Source organism: Hippocampus guttulatus, chromosome 14, assembly GCF_054856545.1.
Source record: "Hippocampus guttulatus isolate MCC_2025c chromosome 14, RoL_Hgut_1.0, whole genome shotgun sequence".
In the NCBI taxonomy this organism is placed as follows: Eukaryota; Metazoa; Chordata; class Actinopteri; order Syngnathiformes; family Syngnathidae; genus Hippocampus; species Hippocampus guttulatus.
In genome coordinates, this window is record NC_141274.1 from 9,460,444 (window position 1) to 9,471,935 (window position 11,492).

The following is an 11,492-nucleotide window of genomic DNA, read 5'->3' on the forward strand; positions in this document are numbered from 1 at the left end:
ATTGATAATTGTTGCTATTTGCAGTCACTAGAGTGCAATATTTAGTTCACCAAGTCATTACTAAATTTGTCATAAATATTTAAAAGAAAAGCTAAAGTTAAAAGAGCTGTTTGAGAGCCAAAAAGAGCCGGCTCTTTTCACTCAGCCGATCCAAATGAACCGGATCACCGAAAAGAGCCGAAAATCCCATCACTAGTGCAGAACAGTGTTTTCACCGTTCACGTCGAGTTTAAACGAAAGGCAGCAGCGTCATCTGGCGGATTTAAAGATCCAGTAACTTTTCTTCTTTTGGTCCCACCAACATGAACTCAAACGCACACACTGGGGGTGGCCAAATGTGTTTGAAATGATGATGATATATTTTTTAACAATTTTTTTTTATGTTTGGCTGCTCATTTCATAGCAAATCAGCAACTCCGTCTTGTAAATTAGTAAACGTGACTCAAATATCAGTACTTCACCTGCCATGAATCTCGCGCGTAACTGTTTTATCGCAAATAACAATTCTTTCATAACATTGAAAGTTCACTTTTCAAACAGAGCGGAGATTTAACATCCATGGCCGTTTGTAAATGTCTGGGGGCAGGTGCCCCCACTCACAACAGCCACATCATTAGGCACAATCCACTGAGAGCCAGTACAAGTGTTGTACGGTATCTTGTATACGCTATAAACGATGCCTTTACGAAGGTCATGTCAGGTGTTAGTGTTGGAGAACCAGCCATCGTCTGTGATCTCATAATTCTACCCGCAGTGACTCAAACATTCCACATGGAGGCACTGTCAGGCAGTGAACGTGTCCTTCTTGTCACGCAGAATTTCTAAAGGCAATGTGACCAGTCTCCGCAATATACAGCAGGGGTCCCCAACCTTTTTTGCCCCACGGACCGGTTTATGTCAGACAATATTTTCAGGGACCGGCATTTAAGGTGTGGCGGAAATAATACAACAAAATCATATGCTATGAGCTGCATGAAAACTGTGGCGTTTTCAAAATAAAAAAACAATAAACACATGGAGCGTATAATCTGGCCGCAACACTCTGATCGCGATGGTAATGTTTAATGCATTCAAAATACGATACAATGCAAATTTAAAGTGCATGATAACGACGACTCACCACAGCCCCGAGCTTGATTTTCTGCAACCAGACGGTCCCATCTCGTGGTAATAGGAGACAATGACACCTCAAGTGTGTGTTTTATGTCCAGTCTACTTCGTAATTTTGTTTTAGTCGCCGTTGCTGCAGAAAACCCCCGCCTCACACAGGTAGCATGTCGGAAAGAGCAACAGTGCTATTGTGGCGATCTCAGAATATTCAGACAACTTTAATCCAGTTGTCTCGAACGTCCGTTTAAGGCCGCCGTCATTTGCGATCTCCAGCAGTTTTTTTTAAACTAATTTTATTAAGTCTTTTTAGCGTAATCGGTCACGTGACGCAGAAGCGCGGTTTGACGCGTGACAGAGACGGATGTAACGGAGAATCCGGTAATTTTTCAAAATAAAACATCTTTCGTATTCCGAAATAAATAAAACGGAATTAAGGCAAATTCTTTCTGTGCGGCCCGGTACCAAATACCCTGCGGACCGGCAGTTGGAGAGATTTTGTGTATATTATACAGTATATATACTGTGTGTGTGTGTGTGTGTGTGTGTGTGTGTGTGTGTGTGTGTGTGTGTGTGTGTGTGTGTGTGTGTGTATATATATATATATATATATATATATAGAGAGAGAGAGAGAGAGAGAGAGAGAGAGAGAGAGAGAGAGAGTATTCAATCCATATTTAAAGCTTAAAAGTACACTTGACTGTGCAGAGCATTGGCATTTGTAAATCTGTCTGTAAAAATGATGTCAGCACTAAAATTCACAGGAAAAACTCGGTCGGTTCGTTAGATTCTTAACTCTCTTACATTGTTGGCTGATTGAAAATGATCAGGAGGTTTGTTTTCGGGAAATAAGTCATCGTTTTTCTTCTTCTTTTTTTGCCTCTTCCACAAAAGCTTGCAATTGTACCGACTTCAAATCGGTGAGCTTTCAGCACGTAACGGAGGAATTACATATCAAGAAATAAATGTATCAAAATGAAGCCCGAGGTGAATGCCAAAATGCAAATGAGCGGTGGTTGCAGTTGGCTGCGCTGTGTACACTGCGTAACTTTGACATGATGCGCGAATGCTAATCATGAATTTGGTTGTCTCCGTCAAGTCTTTCCCCTTTGGCGGAGCTCTGCAGCTTCACGCCTTTGGAGTGAAGCGCGCTGCATTTTCTGCTTGTTGTCTTGTTGATTGTAGTGTCACCTGTTGTACTTTGAGCCAAAGTCTTCTCTTGGCAAGAAAAACTTGATACTCGCTGGCTTCGACGCCGCTGAGTTGCTTGAAGCTGTTGTTTTGTGAGCCGCCTGTCAGCTGCTCATGCTCAAATACTTGTTTAGTAATTATGCCGCTCCAAGTTGGATCAGACACCCTTGCTCGCTCTCTCTCTTCCCCCACTCTTCCTCGCAGCTGTTTTAAAGAAAAGAAATAATAGTCTGGCCAATATACAGTATTGCCACTAGTAGTGTCCTATTTCCATTAGTGAAATAATAATTATGAAAGAATAATTATAGGTCAAAAACAAACGATGACGCTTTACGATTCAATCCAGGTCGATGCTTTGTGTGTTTTTCCATTTTTTGGCATATGGTTTGACTTTGTTCCGCACATTTTTCATGCGGCGCTTTTGTTTTATTTTATATGATTTAGTTGTGTTTAGTTTTTGTTTATTGCTCTATTAACTTTGTGTAGGTAAGGAGTAACTACATTTCTCTAAATACAAAATCTGAATAAAAATATGTGTTCCCCTCGGGCTAAAATGGTTTTATAGTTATAGGCTGTTGCTTTGCCATTTACTTGCAAATGCATTTACATGTGGAGATTTCATTTGTGAGGGCATCTTTTTTTTCCATCGCTGATTTACAGTTGCAAGACAACATGCAAAGTTGGTGAGCGGTGTGCCACTGTCATGTTACTCCTTACTACGATGATAATTAGTTGTTGTAGTAGTCATGCTATTTAATGAAGCCTTTGTATTAGACAAAGAGGCCGTGAGAGGAGAAAAAGTCAAATAAAGGAAATAAGGAGCTCAAGTCAAGTCTGCTCGCGCCATCATCAAGAGTTTCTTTCATCTTGATCTTCTTTGCCTGCGCGTGTGTGTGTGTGTGTGTGTGTGTGTGTGTGTGTGTGTGTGTGTGTGTGTGTGTGTGTGTGTGTGTGTGTGTGGAGGGGGGGACAATAGGGGGTGAGGGTCGAATACAGGTTTCCGGTGTCTTGAAAGAGGAAGATGACAACATGAGATAAAAGGGTGTAAGAATTTGTGAGTCTGGTGGGTGCGTGTACCCTCCTTCCCCAATAAACGGGTTTGTTGTCTTGATACCAGTGAATACACCAAAAAAATATATAAAAACATTTAAAAACCACGCACGCTCCCCATACAAACTTGAAACATCATTTACCATCTCCATAAAAATGTCCTACGCTCCGCATCAACAACCCCCCAGGACGTTGTAGGTGACCAGAGGACAAAGACAAGACAGTCGTTTAAAATATAAATCAATAAATAAATAAAAGAACGATCATGATGTCAGACTCCCCAAGAAGGGTCGTACGTTTCCCAAAGCGTTTTGCTTAACCGAAAATGACATTTGCATGCAAATGATGTTTGCATGGGACTCGTAAGGGCACAGAAAAGTTGGCCCACACGTTGAAACGAAATGATCAAAGAATACACATATTTAATAGCTTTCTCCCTTCGGGGAATCCGACACTGAAACGAGACAAAACAAACCTGCCCGTCTTACTGTAGCAGGGCGACAAATTCACCGGAGGCGCGTGTTTCATCAGGTGCACGTTGGCGAAACCGACGAAAACAGACAACATCACGATGCCATGACTTAAATTGCAATAAGACTCCCGTTTTATATCTGGGCAATGAGCTTCATTCATTTTGTTCTGGTGTGGCCTCCAACACGGCTCTTGCATTCAACATCCTCAGAGTTGAGTTGAGATCATGCAGGTGTAGCTCATGGAGTGTCCCGTGAGTCGCACGCTTTTGCCACCAGGCTAAAGACGGTCCTGTGTGCGGAGACAGGTGCACTCGAAAGGCACAACGCAACGATCGTCTGTTCGCATCGGCATACTTGAGATACTCGGAAAATCTGAAAAATAAAGTCGATGGCAAGAGTTTGTGAGTTTGCGAAGAGGAGGAGGCATGGGACGCAATTTTGCTGTGCGTCGGCAAAAAGTGACTTGAGCATTCACGATTTTTCCAGAAAGCCACTGAATTTGTGGCGATCCCTTTCGGTGTACCGCGGCAGGGAACGAGTCTGTTTGCTGACTCGGCTCCTGTAATCCTTCCAAAGCTTTACTGTGAGGCGATGTAACGTTGGGTTAATCTTTTTGAAAGGTGCTTAGTAAAGCAATCATTGTAAGGAGCTCATCATCTCCAAATGGTGAGATGCAGATAACGTGCTGCAAAAATAAAGCCTTGACAGGAACATATCACGTTGACGTGGTCACAAAGTAGTGTAGCCAGTTACTCGGGACATTTTTGTCATATAATGAGAGTTACTGTCGTGTACGTGACGTTTTGGCAACACAGTACAGCGCTCCTTTTTTTAAAAAAATATTTTGTGTGCGAACTTTGGTGAGAGCCCACCGCCTTGCAGATTACCTTCAGGTCACGCTTAAATTTGACAGGAGCTAATCCAGTCACTAAAGTCGAAGTTTGTCAAATGGGAAGAGTCGAGTGTGGTTGTTTTTGTTAAGATTTGGACAAACAATGCTTTGTTAGTGGAGACTTAAAGTGCCGCTGTTGTCGTGTTTGCCGACATCGGGGCACACACCCACTGGAGACGCGCATTAGCAGCTTGCCAGAGCTTCTGCCAAAATGCTTTTGCAAGTGTATTATTCTGGGAGGTGATTTGAAATTTGAGACCAAAGCAAACCCTTGAGTGAGCAGCAATTGATGGAAAGATTGCATTTTAATTGCCACGGAAAGTTTCGTCGTGGGTAGTATAGGTGACTTTTCGGTCACGTTTCGGGCACGTTTAAATTAGCCTTCCATAACGATTCATATTATATGTTGGCGTTAAGCTAGTTGACTTAGCAGTGTTTGAATTCAATTTATTTCAATGAAAGTATGATTGCACATCCACGACAGAACCTAACTTCAATGGAACTGAGCTTCGTAGTTTAGAAGTTCTCTCGCGGCCGTGCTATTTTTTTAATGAGCTTTCTATCGCGTTTTCATATTATACGTTAGCATGAGGCTAGTTGACTTCTTCCTTGGAGGCGTAAGAGAAAATAGCAGCGCAGGACGGCCTTAAAGTTCACAGCTAGCCAGCATGAGCAGATGTTAAGGAATCATTGGGAGGGGTTGCACCACATGGGCCGCCTTGTATTTTACTTTTACCAACTGGAGTTACTTTTACCAATCTGCTCGATTGACTTCAAAGAATGTTTTTACTGTTTGTTTGTTTGTTTTTCTTTCCCGAAGGCAACGGCGCATTGCCTGCATTACACCTCAAGGCGAAACATCAAGCGCATTCAAATCAACATTTGCGTTTGTTCTTTGCTCTGTTTTTTTTTTTCTCACGGGACACTTAAAAATCAGAAGTTAAGAAAAATGTGCATGTAAACACAGTCAAACTCATTCTCATCGGTTCTTCTTGAAGTTGTTTGCTTGGCAAATATCAGCCATAACTGTTTTAGTTGAAATTTGAAGTTTGCAAACACAGAAACACAAATACAAAAAAAAAATGTCTTGTGTATTTAGTGACAGGGTGGTACTTTGAAGTGTGAAGGAATGATTGTTATGGAAATTGAGGATGCATTTTAAAATACTCGCAAGTTTGGGGAAAAGTCATGCAAATTTGGTATGGATAATAGAACACGTCAATATACTGTGTGTTATTAAAACTTCAAACGCCGCCCTTTTTTTTTAGTTTTTAAGTTCTTGAATTGATTGTTCACAACTTAGATGCACATTAGTGATGAGAATTCAACACATTATAAATTTGAGTAATATATACTGTCAACACAGCCTCCCCATTCCGTTTCCCATCTTGCACTTGTTGGACTCACAGCGCTCCCTCTCCCGCCCCGCATCTGCCTACCCGCATGGAGGCCGAGGGATTTTGATATTGTCCCAGACAATGGACAATTTGGGTGATTTCCTGTGTGCCAGTGTCATATGAATTTGTCCCGAGGCCGAGCTGATCCCGAGCCTTTTGTCTGTCTGGCTTGAGCTGTGGAAGTCAGACTTCCCTCTTTCTCTCCGTCTCTTTTCATGTGGCCCACGTGAATGAGCCCGCTCCACGGCTATTGTGGCGTGATTTAGTGATCGGCTCGCTGGGTCCGATGACCGAGGGCTCGACGTGCAGTCTTAACTGCGTATTTGATACTAGTAGCTGTGGCTTTCACAGGGATCGTCTCTCCACGTAGAATCGGCGCGTGCATTGTGGCCAACAATCCCTTTTGTTTGGCTGAAGAAAAGACCTTTTTCAAGCCAAGATTATCATATTCCCAATTCGAAGATTTGAATGTCAAAGTTGCATTAACTCATTCAATACCGGCCGTTTTTCTCAAGTTGGGAAAGCCGGCGCCTGGCGCCTTTTCGACATTTTAACCTTTTACCGTTCTTCAGTAGACAGCAGTTGAACAAGTTTCTTGTGAAAATACCCCCCCCCCCCACACACACACAAAAAAATTGAGAAAAAGAGCATTGGTGGAAGGAGGCATTTCTAGCAGAACTTTCATTTAGATACAATGTTCTTTTTTACATTTGTGATACCTCAAATATCTAAATAAGGCTTTCCTCGTAAATGACAACATAACACAAAAAAGACACATTGATTGCAAAATAAGAGTTCACAACAAGAGAAATACTGCACTGATGCATGAACTATGCATGAACTTTGAACTTTATCCATGATCTCACCCTCACACTGACTTCAGACGCCACTTCGCCACGTGAGATCGCACCCGCTCCCACCACGTGTGGACCAAGATTTGATCAAAGCCATTCCTGCCATCTAGTGGTGATTTATCAGACTGAAATCATTCCCACAGCCTTGACCCTTACTGAGGAGCTGTGTGAAACTTTTTATTATTTTTCCATCCATCCTTTTCCCGATCCGCTTATCCTCACAAGGGTCGCAGGGGGTGCTGGAGCCTATCCCAACTGTCTTCGGGCAGTAGGCGGGGGACACCCTGAACCGGTTGCCAGCCAATTGCAGGGCAAACAGAAACAACCATCCACGCTCACAATCACACCTTGGGACAATTTAGAGTGTTCAGTCAGCCTGCCGTGCATGTTTTTGCAATGTGGGAGGAAGCCGGAATACCCGGAGAAAAGCCAAGCGGGCACGGGGAGTACATGCCAACTCCAAACAGGGGGGCCGGAGCTGGAATTGAACCCGGTGTCTCTGCACTGTGAGGTCGACGCGCTAACCACTGGACCACTGGACCATTATTATGATTATTATCTTTTTTTTTTTTTCATTCAAAATACCCAAAACATATTTTTACGTTTTGGCACTAAAGGCAACGAAAAATGATGATAAAGATGACGTTCATTTTATGCTTAATAAGATGAAATGAACTCGAGGCCATCTGTTTTTTCACCGTCGTGATTTGGTGGAATTCCTTAAGTGCGATTCATGTGGAATGGATGATGAGTTAAGCCTTTGATTACAACTGACATCAGGGAGTGTGTGTGTGTGTGTGTGTGTGTGTGTGTGTGTGTGTGTGTGTGTGTGTGTGTGTGTGTGTGAGATATGCCATTATTAAACACTGGATTGACATGAATGGAGGAAATGATCTCAATCAGGAAATGTCAGCCTGAATGTTGGGTTCTTTTTTTTGCACCAGCATGTTTTTGACCTGACGTTTTAATTAACCATGAATGTCAATAAAGAATTCAAAGAGATATGCTGCAGGATTCTTGACAGAAGCTAATTTTTCTTGTGACTGGAAGTCCTCTCCATGCTGTTGTCAAAACCCTCCAGAATTGCGCCTGTTGTTGTTCAACTTATTTTAGTCAAAGTGAAGTCAAACACGGGTTCTTTATGTGATATCGTCTTGTAGGTTAGTCGGTGTGGGAATCTCTCATGGTTCAATTCCAATTTCATGTGAATGTAAGCACCGAGAGACGCCGGTTTTTGCCCATCACCGAAATCGTCATGAATCGGGTCAGTACCAGTTGTAAGCTGAACCGGCAAATGGAAAATGGACGAGGTGAAATCGGGACTTTGAAACGTGAGCGTTATAGCGGCGAAAGGGTAAACGGGCTACGTTAAAACGAGGTTCGACTATATCGCAGTGTCAACTTTCGGCTTGGCATCCTGGAATCCCGTGGAGAGAAAAAAAACGAGAGACAAGACATTTAAGAGTGACAGGAAATTACTTTGAGCTTGGAAAAGAGGTTCCACTCAAAGGCTTACATTGGTGACCCAGACAGTAGTTGTCAGTGCGTGCGGTCTGACTAGACCTGAGTTATGCGCAAGCTCCTCAAATTCATTCAGAAGGCGCCTCAAAGTTCAAATACCCACAACATTTTGCATGCCAAGTTTCTCCATCACCATGTCATGTTATGTGACACAACCGCTGTATCCAAATCCGTCAAAGCGTCTCTCCCAACTTTGCTAATATGGACTCTTACGACGAAAGGTTGGGGGTGAGTTTTACTTCTTCAGTTTTTATTCAGATTACGATAATGATGTCCGGAAGACATGTCACGTTATTTACGTTTGATGTAAATGAAGCAAAACCAAACATACTGCATGTCTTCCTTCAGCTAGAAAGAGATATTGGGAGGAGGGAGGGGGGGGGGGGGGTGATGACCTTGCCGCTGGCATGCATCGTGTTGATCTTTCATTGAAATGAGAGCAGCTCTTAGAAATGTCAGTCAGTCGTACAAACAGGTAGAGGTACATCATCATAACTCGACGTGTCAGTGTTATAGCCGCAATGAAGTCAAATAAGGTTTAGCGTTTCATCAACAAAGCAAATTTGCTTTCACATTAAAAGGCATCTCGGGTGTCTTGACATGTTTGACAAACCTTGGTCGAAATTGTCAAAGATCAATAATTACAAAGAGATATTTTTGACTTGCTAAGATGAGGCTGGTTTATTTTTGTTTCTTTGTTTGGGGTTTTTTTTTGTCTCATGCAAATGAGCCGCTGCTCACTCGTCCCTCTAACTACCGGGCCAGCGCTGAGTTCAGTTTTTGTTACGCTGAAGAACAGAGAGATGGAGGCAAGCAGCTTCTTCTGAGGCAGCCCAGAGTCTCAAGAATAAAAAAGGGACATTAAAAAAAAAAAAATGTCCATATGTACAGTGCTGGGAAATAATACTTAACCGCATTCATAATTAGGAAATTATTTGAATGATTTATCTATTTACTTACCGGTAATTCATTTGCATATTGATCACACATATATTTCAGATCATCAAGCCAATTTTCAGATACTAAAAAAACAACCCAGGAAAACACAAAATGGAAATGATTTTCCTTGAGTATTAATGGCGAGGGAGAATGAAAATGAAAGGGGGGCAAAAAAGGGAAGGGGATTCTTTTTTGAGACGGCGCTGTGGTGCCAGTGCTGCAACGGCATCTCGATACAAAATCTCCAAAAGCCAATTAACGGCCACTTTGAAGTTTGTCGGCAGCAAGACCCAACGCTTCCTTTCCGCATTACAGAGTCACTTGGCTGTTATTTTCTCAAGGGAATCGACAAGACGTGCCTTGAGCCATGCCTGTGCATTTTTCTGTGTGTGTATGAGTGTGTTTGTGTGCATGTGTGTGTGTTTACACTAAATCCTAAAAGGCGGGGTTACACTGGATGGGTGCCAAACTAAATGCCCTAAATGGTAGAGCATTTCTCTCTCTCTCTCTCTCTTTGTCATTCTTTTGAAATGACCACGCAGTAAAGTTATTTCTCGACTTTTTGATAGACTCAATCAGGTCTTTGCAACGTGATGGGTTGTACATTCTTCTGTAAATGGATTCCTTCAGGATTCGCAACATTGAGGATGATGTGCGATGGTCACACTGCGATCTATCTCAACGGTCACAATAAGATAAGATAAGAAAAGAAAACCGTTATTTGTCTCACAATGGAGAAATTCCCAGTTTACAGCAGCAAAATTAGGAAAGGGAGAAAGTAGAAGACAAAAGGTATACAAATAAATATAAAATGTAAAATATAAAATATATGCATGTTAAAAATGGGTGAGACCAGGTTTTCAGGACCGTCTATCCAATAGCCATAACCATGTCTAAAATGGCTTTTTAGCTCTTGCTCAAGCTATTTTAACTTCATTCATGGACAAAAAAGTTGCCCTGAATGAAGTGGCCAGTGAAATCTGATATTGATGCTGACTGGAGTGACAGATGACGGGGGCTCTTTTCAACCGTGCAATGTACCCAATGTTTGCTGTCTCGCTACTTTTCCCCAGCTTTAGCCCATCGAGTTCTTGATTCACAAACATTTCGGGTGACATTTTCAAAATGACACAAGTGGCAAGCGAGAAACGCTGAGTTTCCATTTTCCACTGCTAATGGGCTAGGGGCTAATAGTCCCTGGAGGGGGTGGGGGGTGGGGTCGCATTTCCTCCACAGAGCAAAGCGCAGAAGACATTTAGCCAGTGCCGTCGCAGGCCTGCTACAGACCCACTGCAGTCTGCTCCCTCCGTTTGGATTTGTCTCCATCAGTTAGTCCCCGATTATTAAGGGGATCCACAGGGGGTTCGTTGGTGGTTTGCCCTGGCTGCATGTCCGCTAAGAAGTCTGTGCAATGGAATGAAAATGAATAGAGTGGTCAATAGACGCGGGGGGGGGGGGGGGGGGGTCACCGGTTTGGTGGATTTCTTACATCAGGTCAGGTCAAGACTATGGAATCGTGTGACTTCTGTAAAAGTCAACCCTTCGAGTAAAAATCACGTTTGAATCAGTTTGACATATTGGATACGACACATCTGACACCAATTCAAAGTTTGTCCAACACGGGTACTTTGTTGCTCAATAATTAGGGAACCTCTTAATTTCGAGCTTCTCGGGCCACACAAACGGACGGCGTTTCAGGGGGCTTTCCCTCCACTTCCCGCATGCACGCTTGAGGTGAAGAGTGGAGACAGGACTGCATGGGAACTTGTGATTACTCATGAATCAGAGATCAGATCTTGAACCTGATCAGAGGAAGACAAAATGATTGAGTTCCTGTTCAGGCGACACGCTGATTCCTTAATGTGTACCTTGATGATGTGGAGTTGTGGGCACGCACAGGCTTGGGGGGGGGGGGGGGTGGTTATAGTACGCATGTGCAACTTTTCCTGAGCGTTTCATTCACTGAAAGCGAGTGCAAACGTAGCCTTGGCTATCTCGCTGAGCACGTTACCTGCTCCTCCTACCATTTTGACAGTGGATTTCCCTCTGGGTTCATTCTCGAGAAATG